General features: G+C 36.1%; 1 protein-coding gene across 1 annotated transcript in view; it reads right to left on the bottom strand.

Annotated features, from left to right (window-relative positions):
- The window catches only part of LOC111057641 (proto-oncogene tyrosine-protein kinase receptor Ret), a 40,892-nt gene extending 25,454 nt beyond the window's left edge, over positions 1-15,438 (bottom strand). The window contains exons 1-2 of the mRNA XM_039432393.1: positions 15,233-15,438; positions 12,226-12,326 (exon numbers count right to left, since the gene is read on the bottom strand). The gene's annotated coding sequence lies outside the window, so the exon portion shown is untranslated. The remainder of the gene's footprint in view (positions 1-12,225; positions 12,327-15,232) is intronic.
- Between the last annotated feature and the right edge of the window lie 5,526 nt (positions 15,439-20,964).

Genomic DNA, 20,964 nt, shown 5'->3' with positions numbered 1-20,964 from the left:
TCACTATAGAACAAAAATTTTTTGTTCTCATTTCAGAACTTATATCCTGGTGTACGATCCAAGTACAGACACACCATTACCCGGTGAACAATCCAAGTACAGACACACCATTACCCGGTGTACAATCCAAGTACAGACACACCATTACCTGATGTACAATCCAAGTACAGACACACCATTACCCGGTGTACAATCCAAGTACAGACACACCATTACCCGGTGTACAATCCAAGTACAGACACACCATTACCCGGTGTACAATCCAAGTACAGACACACCATTACCCGGTGTACAATCCAAGTACAGACACACCATTACCTGATGTACAATCCAAGTACAGACACACCATTACCTGATGTACAATCGAAGTACAGACACACCATTACCTGGTGTACGATCCAAGTACAGACACACCATTACCCGGTGAACAATCCAAGTACAGACACACCATTACCTGGTGTCATGTCGGTGTACCGATAGTCCAAGCTGAACTGAGTTCAAGTCAAACCAGCACATGAGACAGAGTTGAAATGTTTCAGGAACTACTCATGCACTCTAGAGATCCAATATGACCACAAGGCTCGATTGGATTTCAGTGCTCTATAATGGACATTACCTTCTCATTCCCATACTAGAGGTGTTGCACCTATGGTTTGATGGCTTATTCACGTTGAAATGATTCTTGAGTAGATTGATCAGCCATAAGCTCCTCGAATATTGCTTTTTAGCGCATGCGTTAACGCGAGAACTTAGTGCACTCAGGCTGAAGCCTCTTAGTTGAGCCTAAATTTATAAGTTATAATCTTGAACAAGGTAGAATATAATATTCTCCGCTCATCACATGTTGCAAGTGATACTCCTTCATGTTCCAAGCAGGATATTTGACGCCTACAAGAGAATTTTAATCAAGATATGAGAGGGAAGAGCTAATCCAAATCCAATTTATCCTCCAAGGATTTTCCTTTTGTTTTTCTGAGAAAGTAGAATAGCATAATCCGGTTTTCTATTTCTATCCCAGCTCTCTTTCCTCATCATTTTGATTGTGTTCAGTTCATATCTAATATTTCGCCCGTACTGGATTGAGTGTATCAGACAGTGCTGAAACTAGAATTTGGCTTTGGCTACACTCGTTCAGATTGTGGTTGCCTGGCGGTTATATGCTATTCATAAAACAAGAAGCCAAACAAACAAAAAAATAATAATATGTTCTTTGTTTTTGTTGAAATGTCATTTCGAAAATATGCCATATGCCATTTATTGCTAATTGTCAATTTACTTATTAATCACAACGTTTCCACACACAGAATATCCACTACTTTGAAATAGATATGAGAATGTGAGAGGTGAAGTCGACATCGAATCGAGCAAACTACTCCAAAATCAATAACTTATCATAAATTTGAAGAGAACCTAGAAACTAGTTAGAATTTGAAGAGAATCTAGAAACTAGTTCTCTTTTTGAAGAGAACCCGAACTAGTTAGAGGTCAATTCATGGTAGCGTGTTCATACTATACAATGTCATGAAACTATCAAACTACTCGAGTAGTCTGTAATGTGATGATGTGATGATACTGTATCAAAATGATGTGATACAGTAGTCTGTAGATGGATAAGATGGAGTTTTCATAGTTTTCTATAAAAAGTGAACTGGAAATTTATCTCTCAGACTTGTTTTTATAATATTCACGAGAATAGATTGCATGAAACTCTGGATCGCAAAGTTCAAATACTTTTATGAGATGGAACATGAATATTCGTCAATCTTCAGTTTAGAAGATGACTTTTTGAATTTATAACAAAGTTTATTTTAATTAAAGGTTGCCAAACAAAAAGTGATAGTGGAGTCTATCATAAGTAGGATATTTATACTCTAACTAGACTATACTAGTGATTTCTCTCATTAGTGAAATTCCCAAGATTATTCCATCGTCCACGAAAGTGGATGTACCTATTCTAGAGAAAATTCCTAACGGAAATATGCTTTGAAATATATTATTAAATAAGTCAAATTCATCAGTGATAACGTTTATGGATTGAATTGATTGAAATGAGTTCCGTGAGTTGTTTAATTAGTTTGATAAATTCACTGAAGGAAACGTTGAAGATTGAATAAGGCTATTTAGGTTACGAGTTGGGAAATATTTCATTCCAGAAGCAATACAGCGGGCGACAAGTTTCACTCGAAATCATCATAAATAAATGCTCACATTACAGACATAGCTCATAACTACTGTGATGGCATAGGACCAAGCATATGAAAGACGTAATTCACAACAAGAATTTCATTTGAAGCAGTCAATGGCGGAAGTCCGCTTCGAGAATTATTTAAATTGCGGACAAGTGAGTGAACGAATGAGGGTGGAGATGGAAGGGACGGATGTGTTTTGCGTGAAAGAATGACCGACTGTTTGGAATAGTTGTGGAGGGCAGCGAAATTACTTGGGGTGTTCTGAGAAGAGACTCTGATGAATATTCGGTCTACTTCTGGAAAATGAAGCCGTTATGAAAGAGATTATGAGACAATATTAATGCTCAACAGACAAAACTACTTGTCATATTTCAAGTAAACTATTGGATTTGTGGTGGACTGAATGTCATATTTTCAATAATTATTCGATAACATGTTCAGCAAGTTATTCCAATCTGTAACACTTCATCGAATATTGGAATGGAACATACCAGATTTCCATATCTTAATCTGATCAGGACTTCCTATATACCGGACCTGCGCCTAAAAAAAATGGTTCCGTATGTGGTGGCCGGCATTGATATTTTAAACGGGAACTAAACGAACTGAGATTTCGACAAAATGAGACGCTCTCTAACAGCTGATTAGTGATTTTTTCTCAGTAGGAATTTCCGTGAGATCACCACATACGGTAGCCATTTTTTTTCTAGGCTCAGGTCAGTATATGGGAAGTCCTGATCTGATCTATTTTAGTCAGACTTCTCAATTAGAAAACCGAAATTCATTTTCATCGAATTTCCCAGAATAAAAAATTTAAAATGTGAATAAAAACGTGATTGTGAATCTTCATTTCAGGTTGCTCGAAAAAAACATCAAGATGGAAAAAGAGGTGGAAGATAGATAGGAAGTTCATCGAAGAGAGAACAAAAAGCGGTAAATGTATGAAGCTTACTCATGCTTATCAGTGAGATGAATTGGGCTGGATTAGTCCATGCGCCTTTTCGACTCAGCGGTCGCTCAATCCTGGAACCTTTCCAATCGACCAAATCAAGGTGAAAGGTCAAGTGTGCGCTCTTTTCAGAATTATTATCAGGATGGCACTTGGTTGTGAACAACGACCGCTATCAGCATGTTTTTGGAATGGGAATCAGTAAACCAATATGTGGCATTCCGATTGGCCAAGTCTGTTGAGAGCTGAACGTGGGCTGCAGATTTAATTCGTGCCCTTCAAAAGTACTAAATCATTGGATGAGATCATTGGGTTGCACTCTGCACTCCTCCCCTCACACCATCATTCTCATTACTCCAGTTAAATCCCTCACACTCGTTCATCACAAGCAAAACTGAACAAAACGCATCACGGTCGAACTGAATGGTCGCACGTGATTATTTCGAATTACTCAAACCACAAAATCCATTCACCAAATTCCACTATGAGATAAATATATTCGAGTACGAATTCAATTTACATTAGCATAATGATGGTTCTATTGCTGCATGGAATGCTTGCTGGAAAATGAGATGAATCTACTGTCTAGGTATAACTTAGTACATGATAAAAATATTTTCAAAAATTATTCACTTGAAAATCATTCACCATATATTGCAAACCATCAGACACACATCACAAGTGATCACTCCCAAAACAATTTTAAACTGGGTGAACGCTTGAAGAGAGAATTCTGGTGGAGCAGTGGAAATGCAGAAAGACGAACAAAAAGAATTTCACGATTTCTCGAAACTAATAGCAAACTACATTGGGATTCTGGTTGAGTGTTCAGTTAGATTGAAATCCTTTCAATTACTACTGGGATGAACTTTGAGTTGATGCCAAAAAAACGAAACAATTCAGTTTCCAATTGGATAATTTTCCATGGGAGTTTTCATTCAATTACATGAGTTCTAATTCAATGGTGTCATAAGAGAATTCTTATATTGATGCCTGTAGCTTCCAGCATACTAATGAGGAGTCAATTCGGAATTCATTTGAAAAGGAAAACCATTGTAATTGTCAGAACGATCCCCAGTTACTAATAATCAGGTACATTGAGCATGAGAAGGATTTTTCATTTTGATATCCATGTTTAGTGTGGATCATAGGTGAGAAGCAGTATGATCAATCAGAAAAGTGTGGAGCATTTTTTTTTTTGTAGATAACGGAGCGTTCATAACGTTCCGTAGAAGAATGGATTACAGCACTGTTCTCAGATTCAAATTTACCTTAATATATTCAATCATATATTCATAATATGATAAATTCAAAATCGACGGATTCAATCATTAAAAAAACTGAATCAAAGCTCACTGATTGAACAATAATAATTATTGTTATTTTGAAAAGAGAAATCAAACATGCTCAAATTTATTTTTAAGAAATGAAATAATAAGAGATTAAAGTACCGATATGAGATTTAATATCACGCTTTTATTTGAATCTAGTTTTGAACTTACTGATTTTTTTCATAACACATTTGCTCGTGATAATGAATAGTATTTTAATTAGACCGATGAATAGTTTCTGATCAATACTTTATTCAATATTACTTGATTTCCATGCGTGATAACTCAGTGAATTAAATTTCATTTAATAAATTCATAAATTTATGAATAGAATATGATTACTTTACTACTTGGTATTGCTATATTATCAGCGCCTGGGTAGGTCCTCATTATCATGCAGCTGTTTCGGAACCTCTTGTTGATCATAATAAAGTCAACCCTTGGAGGAAGGAAGGTTCACCTTCCTTCCTCCAAGAGTCAACCTGATTTCTGATGACCTTTTCTGGTTTGTCACTGGGACTTTTCCATGTATACAACCGGCGCTGATAATATAGCAATACCAAGTAAAGTAATCATCTTTTATTCATACATTAATGAATTTATTCAATTCACTGAATTATAACACATGGAAATCAAGTAATATTGATGAGAATATCGTTCAGAAACTATTCATCGGTCTAATTTAACCCTTTGCGGTCGGTTGGCCAGTTGTACTGGCCACATTAGTTTCATATGCAGCCCGGAAATATTTCAATCTGAGTTGTCTCCGACGCTCGCATGGCCAGTGCTACTGGCCAGCTCCTTCTCACTGTCAGCTCGACAGCCATATTGATAGTTCCCTCCCACCAACTCGCAATTATTTTTAATCCATTCTACAGGTTTTTAAGAGTGTATTTCAAATTGAAAAAATATAAATGAATTCAACTAAAAGTATTCTTTCATTCACATACACATATATTTAAGATGATGAATTCAATGGAATATATATTCAAAAGTTAAAAATATTAATAAATCTCGCATAATCATTCTTGAAATCTTCCTCTTTTTCAGCTGTGAATCAATTCAGTCAAGTCCAATCAAGTTTCAGTCCAATTTAAGTTTTTTGTTACAATGATATTTCTCAAAACACTATCCTACATGTAGTTCGGGATTTTTTGAGCACGTTTTACAAAAAAAAAAACTGTTCTTTTTCTCTCTTTTCCTGGCCGTCTATCACTGCAAACGGCACAGTCTCTGGTCTTGCCGTCTAGTAGTTGATAGAGCAGATGCAAATTGCCATTAAGTCTCTCATCATCTACTAATTGAGACAGTCTTTCTCATTTTTTTTAATTTCTTACCTCCCCAACAAGCTCATTGATCAATATTATCCTGAAACATCTCTAACAGACTTTATTTTTCATGTCTTGGTTGGCATTGAAAAGAATGTAAGAGTTGACAATTGCTGTTTCTAACAACCAGAAGAACACTTCCCTCCATTGGTAAAGAAAATAATATAAGATATGAAAATCAAAAGTAACCGTATTCACTTTACAAACTCTCCTATCATATGTAAACAATGTACAGTTGACATGAGAATGAGACTGAGACAGCTGTGGACAATATGCCATCTGTTGTTATTATTATTCACTATAAAGTTGGCAGAAGTCTTCTATATAGTTGGAGAAATACTCAGTAGATCTCACCACTGAAAAGAACAGACAGCAGTGTGAAAATATATATGTATTAATGCAACATATATTGTTGGCCAGTGGTGCTGGCCAGCCGATGACTTTTATGTTGGCCAGTCCCACTGGCCATCTGATCGGCTGGGACAACCCAGTTGAAATAAATCTGAGTTGCTACGCAAAATGGTCTGGTCAGTACAGCTGGCCACCCGACTGACAAAGACAACCTATACCTTAGTTTTAAGATCGCAAAGGGTGAAATACTATTCATTATCACAAGCAAATGTGATATGAAAAATGAATCAGTAGGCTCAGAACTAGATTCAAATAGAAGCGTGATATTAAATCTATCAATATCTGTACTTCATCTCTTATTATTCCATTTCTTCAAAATAAATTTGAGCATATTTGATTTTTCTTTATTCATTTATACGTAGACTCTGCAGAGTAATCAGATTTTCCAAGAAATGTTCTTCAATGTATTGATTATTATCAAAGTATCAAGCTAGACTTTCAGAATTCCTTGTCACAATTACAGCTAGGTGTTACAGTACATGAATAATGATGGAGGCCCCCGGAATGGTGCAGTTGTGTACCATTGCGATCGATACATACATTTCCGTACAATAGCTGTGTGCTACAATAAGAACATTACCACTAATTGCCTAGCTGGAACCTCCCCAGTCGCTATCTGCTAATGTAACAGGTGTAGTGATAATGTATCTGATAATGAGTTAAATGGGAAACTGATTGCTGTTGCTTGCATACATTTCGAGTCAAGAAGATTGAATCAAATATTCTATGACTGAATGTTTGATTGCTCGAAATTGAAATTATAACTGAGAGATTAGTATTATTTTGAAGATCCAATTTTTTTCAGGTAAAATTTTCATCAAAAGTTTGTGGAATCAATAGTTGTTAAGTCACAAAAGGAATGTCAAATTCTACGAGAATTATTATTATCTTACTTTGATGACTACGCAAAAACCACGTATTAAAGAAAAAGCACCACGAATAAACCTATGAAGAAGATTCATCAATGAAAATCAGCCGGATCATGCAATGATCAAAATGATCAATGAATCAAAATGATCATGCAATTAAAAAATTATTCTCTATGAGTATCAATTGTTCTCTATGAGTACAAATTATTATGTGCAGATGTGGTCTACACTGCAAGCTACTTTTAATTAATCTGTTTATTGTTGAATATAGTCAAACTGACTAAGAATTTCTCGTAATTCGAAGCATAGATGGGATTTTGATCAAAGGAGAAAACTTTTCACACATAATTTGATTCAGAAATCATGGATGGAGTTCTAGAGAGAAACTTGGTTGTAACTCTCAAACTATTGGAATTAATTCAGATTAGTGCTCACACCATGCCTCCTAGATTATGTGAGAGGAAGCTTAATGGATTGAGTCAAACTATGGTGTCGTTGAGAAACGTCTTAAAGCTCCACACATAAGGTGGTTTAGATTCTCACTGAGCTTCAAAGAACCACTTTCACTTCAATGTTCCACTGTGAAATAAATAAATAAAAATTATACTTATAAAAGAGAACTACACTGGAGAAACAACTCTAGTGGGACGGACATCTCAGAAGAATGAGCCCCAGTCGCATACCAAAGAAGGTATATGAGTGGATTGCGGCTGAGAGGAGAAAACGAGCACGACCACGAACGGTTTGGCAGCAAAACATAGAAGAGGCCATGGAGAGCAGGGGCATCCAACAAGACGTATGGAGAGATAGAGGGCAGATGGCGTGTTGAGTGCGGGAGACGGCCGGGAAGGCTGTAAAAACCCGCGTATAAGGTATAATGTAAGGTAATAGAAAACTACCTAGCATTTTCGTCAAAGAATCTCTCTATAAATAATAAAAAAATCAAACTTTTGAGGTTTTACAACCAAATGAAGAAACCTTTTGAAATACTACACCTTTTGAATGGGGAAGAGATTAATGCTCATGCTTTTTAGTAAGTGAAGTTTAAGAACTGAGATTAAAAAAGGCAAGATTCGCGCTAGGACGGAGTGCTTTCTAATTATTCTATGCACGAGACAGGAATTGCGTTGCACCCTTTTGTTGGTTGTTGGCGACGCTAGCGAAGGGAGTTTCGAGGACAGGGTTTTGGAGGGAACCCTTTCCAGGGAAGGGGTCTGGAAAGGAGGTGGTTTGGGTGGAGGGGAGGGGGGTCGTGATTGAGGACAACCGCGCCCACGCAACACAACGATAGCAGTTTAACAACAACAGTTTGCCTTTCAACAACTGGCCAGCTTTCTGCTTGAATTCTTTCAACTTGTAGCTTTGCTTCATACACTGCTTGGTATATTCTCTTCTTCGCCGTTTTACTGACTTCTCTTTTACCCAATAGAGTATAATTTATTGAATAAGATATATTATTGGCTTTTTTGATTCTATTCAGAACTTCACTGTCAATCCTTCCATCTCTTCTTATTTTGACTCCCAAGTAATCATATTCATCTACTTGTTTCATTTGTTTTCCTTCCAGAAAAAGTTCTATTTCCTCCTCTTCATCTTTCCCAACATGCATTACTTTGCTTTTATCAATATTAAGCTGCATTCCTTTCAATTTCAGAATCTCATGCCATTCCTCTACTGTCCTTTTTAGTTTATTCTCACTGTCAGTTAGGAGTATCACATCATCTGCATACAGGAGCGCTTGTATTGTTATCGGTCTCATTCTCCAATTTCCAACAACTGTTTTTGCAGTTCGAGCCTTACAAATTTCATTTATTCCATCCATTAGAACCACAAATAGCAATGGGCTTATACTATCTCCTTGTTTAACCCCTTGTTCAATTGGAAATTCTTCTGACAGTCCACCATTCAGTCTTATGATGCCCTTTGGGTTGTGATAGACAGCCTTTATTGCTTTTCTCAGCTTTGATGGTACATTTTTTGCTTCTAGTACTTTCCATATCTCCTTTCTTGGCACTGAATCAAACGCTGCCTTTATATCCAAGAAGGCCACATACAAATTCCTTGACCTTTCTATACTCTTTTCCATCACAGTCCTGAGAGTGAAAATGGCGCCCAGGTCTGAAAGCTACTTGCTCATCCTCTAGAAGATTCTCTACCACTTTTCTGAGTCGGCTTTCTAGAATTCTAATGTACATCTTATAAACCACTGAAGAGAGGCATATTGGGCGGTAATTCTCACATTCGCATTGATTACCCTTTTTGAATATTGTGATTATGAGATTATATTCCCAGTCATTTGGCATTATTCCTTCATCCCAGATCTTTCTGAATAGTAACCATATCCATTCGACCAACAAATTTCCTCCGTACTTGACCATTTCTGGGAATATTCCATCCAACCCTGAAACTTTATTTAATTTCATCTTCTTGACAGAGTTTATCACTTCTTATTGAGTAATTTCTTGACATACCTCCAGATTCTCCTGATTTTCATCAATTCCTTGATGCTCATCTTCTCCTGCTCCCTCCTCAATTTATTTTCTGAATTTCTCCTCAAAAAATTCTTTCCAAACTTTTAATACCTCCTCCTGTTTACTAATTAGTACACCATCCCTTTTTTATGTTTCTTACTGGTTTTACTCTTCTTCCTCTCAGTCCCTTAACAATGCTCCAGAACTGCTTGCGATTTTCAGTGTAAGTTGCTTGAATCTTTTCGCCAAATTCCTCCACGATTGACACTTTGCTTCTCTCAAGATCCTTTTGGCATTATTCCTTTTCTCTACATATATTCGTCTGTTTTCCTCTGACTGAATCTCCAAGTATCTTTGCCAAGCAAGTTTTTTCTCACGCACTGTTTTCAACACCAAGTCATTCCACCATCTAGTCCTCTTCAACTTGGTATTTATTGTTGTCTTACCACACGTTTCTTCTGTTGCTCTTAAACATATTGCTTAAACTTATTGCTGTTTTCAAACATATCCATAGTTCTTCCACTCCCATTTCCTCGTGTCTTCTTAGTTCTTCCAGATGTTCACTTATTTTTTCTATATATATCTCTATCTTCTCTTCCTCCTTAAATACTTCTAGTTTCAATCTTGAAAACTTTTTGTTTGCTTGTTTCATAAAAATCCGAAATCTCACATCCATAACCAGCAGCCTATGATCAGTACTCAATTCAGCTCCCCGAATAACTTTGACGTCAAGTACTCTTCTTCTCATTCCAGGTCCATATAAATGAAATAGTCAATGACACTTTCAGCATCTCTACCCTCTGCCAAGAATGTAATTTTATGGATACGTTTGTGATTATACCAGGAGTTTCCTATCAGCATGTTGTCTTCAGTACAGAACTCTATCAACCTCTTTCCATTTTCATTTAGAGTCTGTTCTCCCCCGTGAGGACCAATGGTACCATGTGATCGATTTTGGTTACAACCTGTTCTTGCATTTAAATCACCAGCTATTATTACCTCTCTGTTCTTATCGTTTGCTTTAGTTGTGACTCTTTGTAACTCACTGTAGAAGCACTCTTTGGTGAGTATATCAGCATCCTCAGTCGGAGCATAGGCAGAGACGATAGTGATCTTCATGTTCAGGTCCAAATCAGCTGTTATTATTCTGGAGCTAACAGCTTCCCAGTCACTTAATCTGTCACTCACTTCCGGAGTCATTACCAAGCCTACTCCTTCCTTTGCTCTTTCCTTTTGATCAACTCCTGAATATAGCAGGACATATCCATTCTCTAGCTCCTTTCTACCATTTCCTTTTCGTTTTACCTCACTCAGTCCCATCACAGCAATCTTGTACTTCTTCATCCCTTCAACAAGTTCAATTTCTTTCCCAGTCAGTGTTTTAACATTCCAGCATCCAAATCTAAATTTTATCTTATACAATTTGTTCCGTTTAGATCCTGTCCGATTTCTGAGGCTCTTCATGTTTCTTTGAATCCGAGTTAACCCGACTTGTGGGGGATTAGCCCAACGACGTCTTGTTGGAGCACTTCTTAGTCTGCCTCCTGCCCTTCGACCTGTCCGGCTTGGGAGGCCCTGCTGGTAGTTACACAACCGCAGGCATAGCTCTTGGGGTCACAGGAGTACACAAGCCCCTCCACCACGACAAGGTGTTGTGCTCCCTACTCACTGACTCGCAGAACTAAAAGTCTACCGGACCAAAAACGTTCAAATTTGGTAGGTACGTTCAGTTGGCCCTTTAGAGGCGCACTAAGAACGGATTTGAAAAAAAATTCAAAAGATACGCTCAAAATCTGCGTTTTTCCAGTGTTTTTTTTAGCGTTTTCTCAGCTTTATCGATCGAGAAAAAATGAACAGAAAATGTTCAAATTTAGTACAGAAGCTCAGCTAGGGTGTAAAAATGTTGTGTTAGGAGGAATTTGCGATAACGTCAAAGATACGCCCAAAATTAGCCTTTTCCAGCGTCTTTTTGCTTTTTCTCAGATTTATCGATAACAAATGAACAGAAATTGTTCAAATTTAGTACAGAAGATCAGCTAGGGTGTAATAATGTTGTGTTAGAATAAATTTGAAGATACGTCCAAAATCAGCGTTTTTCTCAGCATTTCTGCGTTTTCTCAGTACTTTGACTTTCTGATGGAATGAAGCATTCCCAAATGAAAAACGCAGGCGAGCGAAGTGAGCCTGACGGCTAGTTTCCAATAATATCATATGGAAATTTCATGATACATTGAACGATAAGGTTCGTAAAATCCTACTAGAGATTTTTTGATAGAAAATGTGAAGGTGACTAGTAAGTTTCGTCAGAGATAATGCATTGGATATAATATGACTAACGGTTAATTAGTTAACAATCATTACAAGAAAAAATCATTGCAACATACAATTAGTTAACAACAGCTTATACATGTCATAAAGTAACATATGGTGATAAATACATCATGCAATATTTTATAACATGAAATTGAGCAAACAATAATTGGTGTAATGGAATAGAGACCGGTTATTATTCGATACAATTAGTTAACAACAGCTTATACATGTCATAAAGTAACATATGGTGATAAATACATCATGCAATATTTTATAACATGAAATTGAGCAAACAATAATTGGTGTAATGGAATAGAGAACGGTTATTATTCATAATGGTGAGAAATATTCATCTGCCACTTACATAATCCGGTTCAGATGTTGTGGATACAAGTGTAGTATCAACGATTCGTACTGTTCCACTGGTAGGTAAAAGGTCTCTTGTATCATCACTCACATTGATTTCTGGAATGGTAAAAAATATTGAGATTAAATTTCCCATGACATGGATCTGCTGTATGTGAAGATATTGAAAAAACTCACGTTGTAAAACTATTAAATGTTTTTGGAAAACCAGTAAGGTACTAAACCTGGTTCATATCATGTACAATCGAAGCTGATTGATGAATTCCGGACTCAGGACTTGACATTCTATGGTATTGAAGATTATGTATCTCCTTCTGGTTCGATAGAAAACATAATATACATCACAAATAGGAATATTCAGCTCAAAATTCAAACATTTACACTTTTTAAGTTGGGGAAAAAAATTTACCTTAGGTAAATTTACTGGTACCTTAGGTTACTGGTTACGCTATTCTAAACGAAGGGTTCGATATTCCTTTCAACAAACTTTCACAAAATTAATTGAAAATATCGTTGATGAATGTTGATATACAGACTATGAGAGAAATTCCAAATAATGAAATCACTGCACAGCTTAGTGCAATCGATGAAACGAGTTGAGGAGGAAATTGATTGGTAAAAAGTAGAAAACTTCACAGAGACGACGAGGAATCAAATTGAGAATATGAATGGGAGAAAAGTGTGGTGATTTCTTTGAAAGGCATCATTAGTTGACGGTACTTCTTAGTTGCTGATGTTGATACAAAATAACCATTAGTATCAATGTGAATAATTCTGTTGAAACCGAAAATTGCTACACTCATGAATGCCACTCAATTCGCCTCAGTTCTGTTGTCAAGAGCATTCAGAGAAAAGCTCCTGTTGTGGAATGAAGTTACTGAATGAGTTCTACCAGAACTTGATGGTTGGAAAGTTTGTCCCCGTTTCAAGTTCCTCCACTTCCCAGTCTAGCCGCTTCTCGTTTTCGAACTTCACTCGAGGAGAAATCATCTCGATGCTGAACATGATAATCTTAAAAATTTATCTCTTTGGTTTTCACGATTATCATGTTCAATACAATCTGGATTAGGAAATTACAAAATGTGTAATGCTTTGCTTATTCTAATAGTTACTAGGAACGTATCCTCATTAATTCTCATTCATAGTATTGTGAGAGACTAATACATGAACACTGGGTAGAAAAGGGAATAGGCCTACTGTATAAAAAATCTAGAATTCAATTTCATCTTATAAATAATTTTTACTTTTCTTTGCGATCCGAGAGAAAAGTTTTCAAGTCCTATCATTTATTTATTCAGCTTATGGTGAAATCTTATAGTAGAAAAGCTTATTTATCGCAAGATAGGTACTTGATAACTTTTCATTTATAATATAAAATACATCATGTCTATTCATAACACATCCTCATAGAGAGTATTTTCATTCTCATTACAACATTTTTCTCTCTCTCTCTCTGAAACACCCATTCAAGTTGTAACACTGAACAAGAACGCTGTATTTGAATTGAATTGAGAAATATAGAAGTATTTTGAAGATTATCAGCCAATGATTAACATAATCATTTAACAGTTTCAAACTACAACAGAATATTGATAAGATTTATGCTGAGGGGAACTAATCCAATTCAGAGCTCCTGGTGAACAGGAATGGGGTTGACAACTCATTTGAACTTTTAAATTGGATTGAGCCTCCATTAGGAATTAATCGAATTGGTACAGAGAGTAGACATTTGTTCCACGTATTTCCATTGTTGGAGGGAGTTGATTGTGAAGTTCAGGTTTAAATCTTTATTTTTTCATTTGAATTTCTTTGTTCGTGTTTTCCACGTTTTTGCGTCAAATGACATTCAATTGAATTCCTTTGACAAATTTGGAGCTGAAATCGTGGTATTGATTGTTATCACATTTGATAATCCTTGGAAGCCAAATTATTAACGTTTCTTCTACTGCGTAGAAATCTGAACTTGTGATAAGGATCAGTAAGTATTTTATGAATAAATGCTTTGTGGAACATATATGGGGCAGTACATACATGCACAGTACTGGAGGAAAATCAATGAGTTAACGAACGATATAAAAAATATGGTGGAGTGTGTAAAAGAGCAGAAAATAATTGAGAAGATTTAAGAGGAGCATTATTTAGCGTATGGCAGATACACAATTAATATATAGCTTATGAGTCTCAAATGCTTACAAATACACTGTATATTTCCAATTTCTTAGAGATTTTGTGTAGTTTTAGGTTAGTAGAACATAAGTTTATCTGACCGTCATTATTTTCTAGTCCATTCAGCGTTAACCAATGTGCACCATTTTGGTTGGAACTAGCGTTACACATTTGAGTTATAAAAACTGATTGCTGAAACGATTTTTGAGGTTAAAGAAGGTTGAAACTTAAGAAGGTTAAAGAAGGAGTATTTTGCAGTGATGATGATGATGATGATTCAAATTGAGAAGTCTGCTTTTAGGGTAACATTTTACAATAAACTTTTAAAATAGTATAACATGGAGTTAAAGATGCTCTCAAAATCCATAGAATTATCAGGTTTAGACCATTTGGATGAGTGTGTTATGATGGTTCAGCTTGCGAAACAACCACTTGTTCTTCAATACAAGTGGTTTTCATGGGAGCAAAAGTTGCAAGAACGATTCTTGCGTTGATCAACTGTTTGTTGATCTGTTATTGAATCAGTTACAACTCATGCCTTGATAACAACTGTGTGTTGTTCTATAATAGTAACTGATTTGTATCAATAACTGTTCGCTGTCTGCTGCTGTAAGTAATTCATGTATTTATAACCGTTATAACAGTCTAATAACTGTTTGTTATTGTAACTGATTTGTGCGTTGTTAACTGTTTGTTGATCTGTTGTTTCAACTGATTTGTGCTTTGATAACTGATGTTGTAAATATGTGTTGATCGTACATTTGGATAACTCAGACTCTAGTCATAATCACTTTGAAACATTGGAATTTGAAAAATATTCAAGAGCAGACGTTACTCACCGCAATACAGTCCAGTACCCACAACTCCACTTTGGAGCGAAATGCATCTCTTAGAAATTGTAAACCCGGTAAGAGTGCGGCCACCTAAGCCAGCTAATAACTCAGGAGCCGAGCCGTAACCATTAACCGGCGGCGAGTCCCGGTCGATTGCCAGCAGTGATTTATCAAGCAGATGCTCACTCACACCCTCACCATCACCCAGCAACATGGCCTGCAATTAGATAGCATTCCTGATTAAGTAGATGAGAGTCATCACTATCAATTAATCTGTGGCTTTCAGGTATCAAGTGAAGAAATACATCACCAAAAATTAGGCTATTTTGATTGATAATTGTTTAGCAAATAGGCTAAAATGTCATTCCTAAATTGATTATGGGAATTGAGAAAGTTGTCCAGTTTCTTGGAAGAGATACTGTCATTCATTGAAATATTTTATCATTTTTAAACTAGCCACAGTAACTAGTTTCTATTTAACTTAAATTCGACTCAGTTCTCTTGAAAATAATAAATGAATTGAATAACACTAGGTGATTCTGGTATCACCTTTATTACTAGAATGTTAGAAAATGATAATCATATCATGATGATTTATAAGCCTGCCAGATAGCCGAGTTGACTAAGGCGTTGCGCCCAAGTATACTTATGTATATCCTTGTGCTGGAAAAATCCGTCTTATATAAGGAAAAAGGACGCCTTTTTTGACAAACTCTCTGAGGTACTGATCAAAACAAAAAGCAGACAAGAAATAATCTTATTAGGGGACTTTAATGGAAGACTAGGACAAAAAATAGACAGTGGAATAATTGGACGACATGGGGAGGATGTAGTGAATGATAACGGTATGAGATGGATTGAGTTGTGTGAGCAATATTCACTGAGAATATTGAACGGATTTTTCCAGCACAAGGATATACATAAGTATACTTGGACGCAAAATACAAGGAATCTGAAATCGATAATTGATTATGTAGTGATTCAATGTCTAGGGAAGCTTGGGCCACTATAAAGAATCTAAAAAAAATTTGAATGGAAAAAGAAAAATTAATCCTATAAGAATAGAACAATGGAAGGAGCATTATAATAATCTTTTGACAGAGCAACGTACTGAATACCTAGAGACAGGAATAGATGTGGAGGAAATAGTAATAAGAGAAGCAGAGCCAATTAAGTTGGAAGAAATAAAAACAGCAATGCTTAGAATGAAGAATAATAAAGCCCCAGGACCAGGTGATTTGCCTATCGAGCTAATCAAAAACGCCACCATGAGAATGCTGGAACTGCTGTGCGAAATTTTCAACAGGTGTTTGAAAGGAGATCAAATTCCTAAAGACTGGAAGATTTCATATTTGCATTCCATTTATAAAGAGGGAAATCGAAGGGATTGTAATAATTATCGAGGTATTAGTGTAACATCATCCATTGGAAAGCTTTATGAAAGAGTTTTAGAAAATAGAATAGAACAGGAAATAATAGAAATAGAGGAGCAAAGTGGATTCAGACCAGGTCGTTCCTGTGTGGACAATCTATTCACCCTGAGACTTCTGATAGAAAAGCGACTAGCAAGAGGTATGGAATTGCATGCTTCTTCTATAGATCTGTGTAAAGCATTTGATTCAGTTCCATTACAGAAATTATGGCTCACAATGAAGGAATCAGGCGTAAATAATGTGTTCATAAATGCAGTGAAAGCATTGTACAAGGAAAATCAAGCAGTAGTAAAGATTGGCGATAAAAACTCTGAAGCCTTTTCTCAAACAAAAGGGGTCAAACAGGGTTCCTTCCTCTCTCCAACCCTATTCAAAATTTATATGTGTACTGCTCTAAAAAAATGGACACAGAAATGCAGCCCAATGGGAATTGAGCTGGAGGATTCCAAGATACATACATTCCTCTTCGCGGATGATCAGGTAGTTTTAGCAGAAGATCATCAGGACATGACCTATATATGGTAATAAAATTGATAGAAGAATACAAAAATGGGGCTTGGAGGTTAACACAGAAAAGACACAATATATGCAGTCGGAGGCACAGGACAGGATATTGAAACTGAAAATGGATTGATTAGAAATGTTAAGGAGTACAAGTACCTCGGCGTTGTTATTAGTGATGATGGGAGGGAAGGGATGATATCATGGGGAAGATAAGGAAGGGAAAAAATATGATAAGAGCACTACATCCAATCCTATGGAATAAAAACATAACAAAAAATACAAAAAAAATATATACCAGGCAATGGTTGAGCCAGTCATGACATATGGGTCAGAAGTGTGGTGTGTGGACAATTAACTTCTCAAAAACTTCTTTCAGCGAAAATGATGTACTGGAGGAGGAGTTTAGGATTAACATTGCTGGATCGAATCAGGAATGATATAATAAGAGAGAGAATGAGCGCAAAAAAACACGATAATCGATGTCATTGGAGAGAACAATTGAAATGGTATGGACACCTGCGCAGAATTAATGAAGGAAGACTTCCTTTGAAGTATGGAATTGGGTACCAGCGAACAGAAATAGGCGTGGTAGACCGCGGAAGAGATGGTATCCAATGTCCACATTCAAATGGAGAGTAGTGGTTTCTTTAAAATGCATCATTAGTTGACGATACTTCTTAGTTGCTGATGTTGATACAAAATAACCATTAGTATCAATGTGAATGATTCTGTTGAAACCGAAAATGGCTACACTCATGAATGCCACTCATTTTTTCTTGAAGAAACTTCTCAGTTCTACTGTCAAGAGCATTCAGAGAAAAGCTCCTGTTGTGGAATGAAGTTACTGAATGAGTTCTGCCAGAACTTGGTTGGAAAGTTTGTCCCCGTTTCAAGCTCCTACACTTTCCAGTCTAGCCGCTTCTCGTTCTTGAACTTCACTCGTTCTTGAAAAATCATCTCGATGCTGAACATGATAATCTTAAAAATTTATCTCTTTGGTTTTCACGATTATCATGTTCAATACAATCTGGATCAGGAAATTACAAAATGTGTAATGCTTTGCTTATTCTAATAGTTACTAGGAACGTATCCTCATTAATTCTCATTCATAGTATTGTGAGAGACTAATACATGAACTGGGTAGAAAAGGGAAATAGGCCGACCGTATAAAAAATCTAGAATTCAATTTCATCTTATAAATAATTTTACTTTTCTTCGCGATCCGAGAGAAAAGTTTTCAAGTCCTATCATTTATTTATTCAGCTTATGGTAAAATCTTATAGTAGGAAAGCTTATTTATCGCAAGATAGGTACTTGATAACTTTTCATTTATAATATAAAATACATCATGTCTATTCATAACACATCCTCATAGAGAGTATTTTCATTCTCATTACAACATTTTTCTCTCTCTCTCTGAAACACCCATTCAAGTAGTAACACTGAACAAGAACGCTGTATTTGAATTGATAAATATAGAAGTATTTTGAAGATTATCAGCCAATGATTAACATAATCATTCAACAGTTTCAAACTACAACAGAATATTGATAAGATTTATGCTGAGGGGAACTAATCCAATTCAGAGCTCCTGGTGAACAGGAATGGGATTGACAACTCATTTGAACTTTTAAATTGGATTGAGCCTCCATTAGGAATTAATCGAATTGGTACAGAGAGTAGACATTTGTTCCACGTATTTCCATTGTTGGAGGGAGTTGATTGTGAAGTTCAGGTTTAAATCTTTATTTTTTCATTTGAATTTCTTTGTTCGTGTTTTCCACGTTTTTGCGTCAAATGACATTCAATTGAATTCCTTTGACAAATTTGGAGCTGAAATCGTGGTATTGATTGTTATCACATTTGATAATCCTTGGAAGCCAAATTATTAACGTTTCTTCTACTGCGTAGAAATCTGAACTTGTGATAAGGATCAGTAAGTATTTTATGAATAAATGCTTTGTGGAACATATATGGGGCAGTACATACATGCACAGTACTGGAGGAAAACATATCAATGAGTTAACGAACGATATAAAAAATTATTCAAAAAATATGGTGGAGTGTGTAAAAGAGCAGAAAATAATTTAGAAGATTTAAGAGGAGCATTATTTAGCGTATGGCAGATACACAATTAATATATAGCTTATGAGTCTCAAATGCTTACAAATACACTGTATATTTCCAATTTCTTAGAGATTTTGTGTAGTTTTAGGTTAGTAGAACATAAGTTTATCTGACCGTCATTATTTTCTAGTCCATTCAGCGTTAACCAATGTGCACCATTTTGGTTGGAACTAGCGTTACACATTTGAGTTATAAAAACTGATTGCTGAAACGATTTTTGAGGTTAAAGAAGGTTGAAACTTAAGAAGGTTAAAGAAGGAGTATTTTGCAGTGATGATGATGATGATGATGATGATGATGATTCAAATTGAGAAGTCTGCTTTTAGGGTAACATTTTACAATAAACTTTTAAAATAGTATAACATGGAGTTAAAGATGCTCTCAAAATCCATAGAATTATCAGGTTTAGACCATTTGGATGAGTGTGTTATGATGGTTCAGCTTGCGAAACAACCACTTGTTCTTCAATACAAGTGGTTTTCATGGGAGCAAAAGTTGCAAGAACGATTCTTGCGTTGATCAACTGTTTGTTGATCTGTTATTGAATCAGTTACAACTCATGCCTTGATAACAACTGTGTGTTGTTCTATAATAGTAACTGATTTGTATCAATAACTGTTCGCTGTCTGCTGCTGTAAGTAATTCATGTATTTATAACCGTTATAACAGTCTAATAACTGTTTGTTATTGTAACTGATTTGTGCGTTGTTAACTGTTTGTTGATCTGTTGTTTCAACTGATTTGTGCTTTGATAACTGATGTTGTAAATATGTGTTGATCGTACATTTGGATAACTCAGACTCTAGTCATAATCACTTTGAAACAATTGGAATTTGAAAAATATTCAAGAGCAGACGTTACTCACCGCAATACAGTCCAGTACCCACAACTCCACTTTGGAGCGAAATGCATCTCTTAGAAATTGTAAACCCGGTAAGAGTGCGGCCACCTAAGCCAGCTAATAACTCAGGAGCCGAGCCGTAACCATTAACCGGCGGCGAGTCCCGGTCGATTGCCAGCAGTGATTTATCAAGCAGATGCTCACTCACACCCTCACCATCACCCAGCAACATGGCCTGCAATTAGATAGCATTCCTGATTAAGTAGATGAGAGTCATCACTATCAATTAATCTGTGGCTTTCAGGTATCAAGTGAAGAAATACATCACCAAAAATTAGGCTATTTTGATTGATAATTGTTTAGCAAATAGGCTAAAATGTCATTCCTAAATTGATTATGGGAATTGAGAAAGTTGTCCAGTTTCTTGGAAGAGATACTGTCATTCATTGAAATATTTTATCATTTTTAAACTAGCCACAGTAACTAGTTTCTATTTAACTTAAATTCGACTCAGTTCTCTTGAAAATAATAAATGAATTGAATAACACTAGGTGATTCTGGTATCACCTTTATTACTAGAATGTTAGAAAATGATAATCATATCATGATGATTTATAAGCCTGCCAGATAGCCGAGTTGACTAAGGCGTTGCACCCTCCAGTCTGCTAGTGCTACCTGGTCGCGGGATCGAATCCCGCCGAATCCCATCGAATAGGCATGGACGTTTGAACTCATAACTCACCCTCGCACTCCCCATTGCCCACGCACAAGCGAAAACATCCGCCATAAAAAAATATTACCACTGATGCATACATATTTCGTGAGCATGATGT

Source organism: Nilaparvata lugens, chromosome 1, assembly GCF_014356525.2.
Source record: "Nilaparvata lugens isolate BPH chromosome 1, ASM1435652v1, whole genome shotgun sequence".
Classification (NCBI taxonomy): Eukaryota; Metazoa; Arthropoda; class Insecta; order Hemiptera; family Delphacidae; genus Nilaparvata; species Nilaparvata lugens.
Note: the sequence above shows the minus strand (reverse complement) of the source record. Positions and strands in the feature narration are given on the sequence as shown.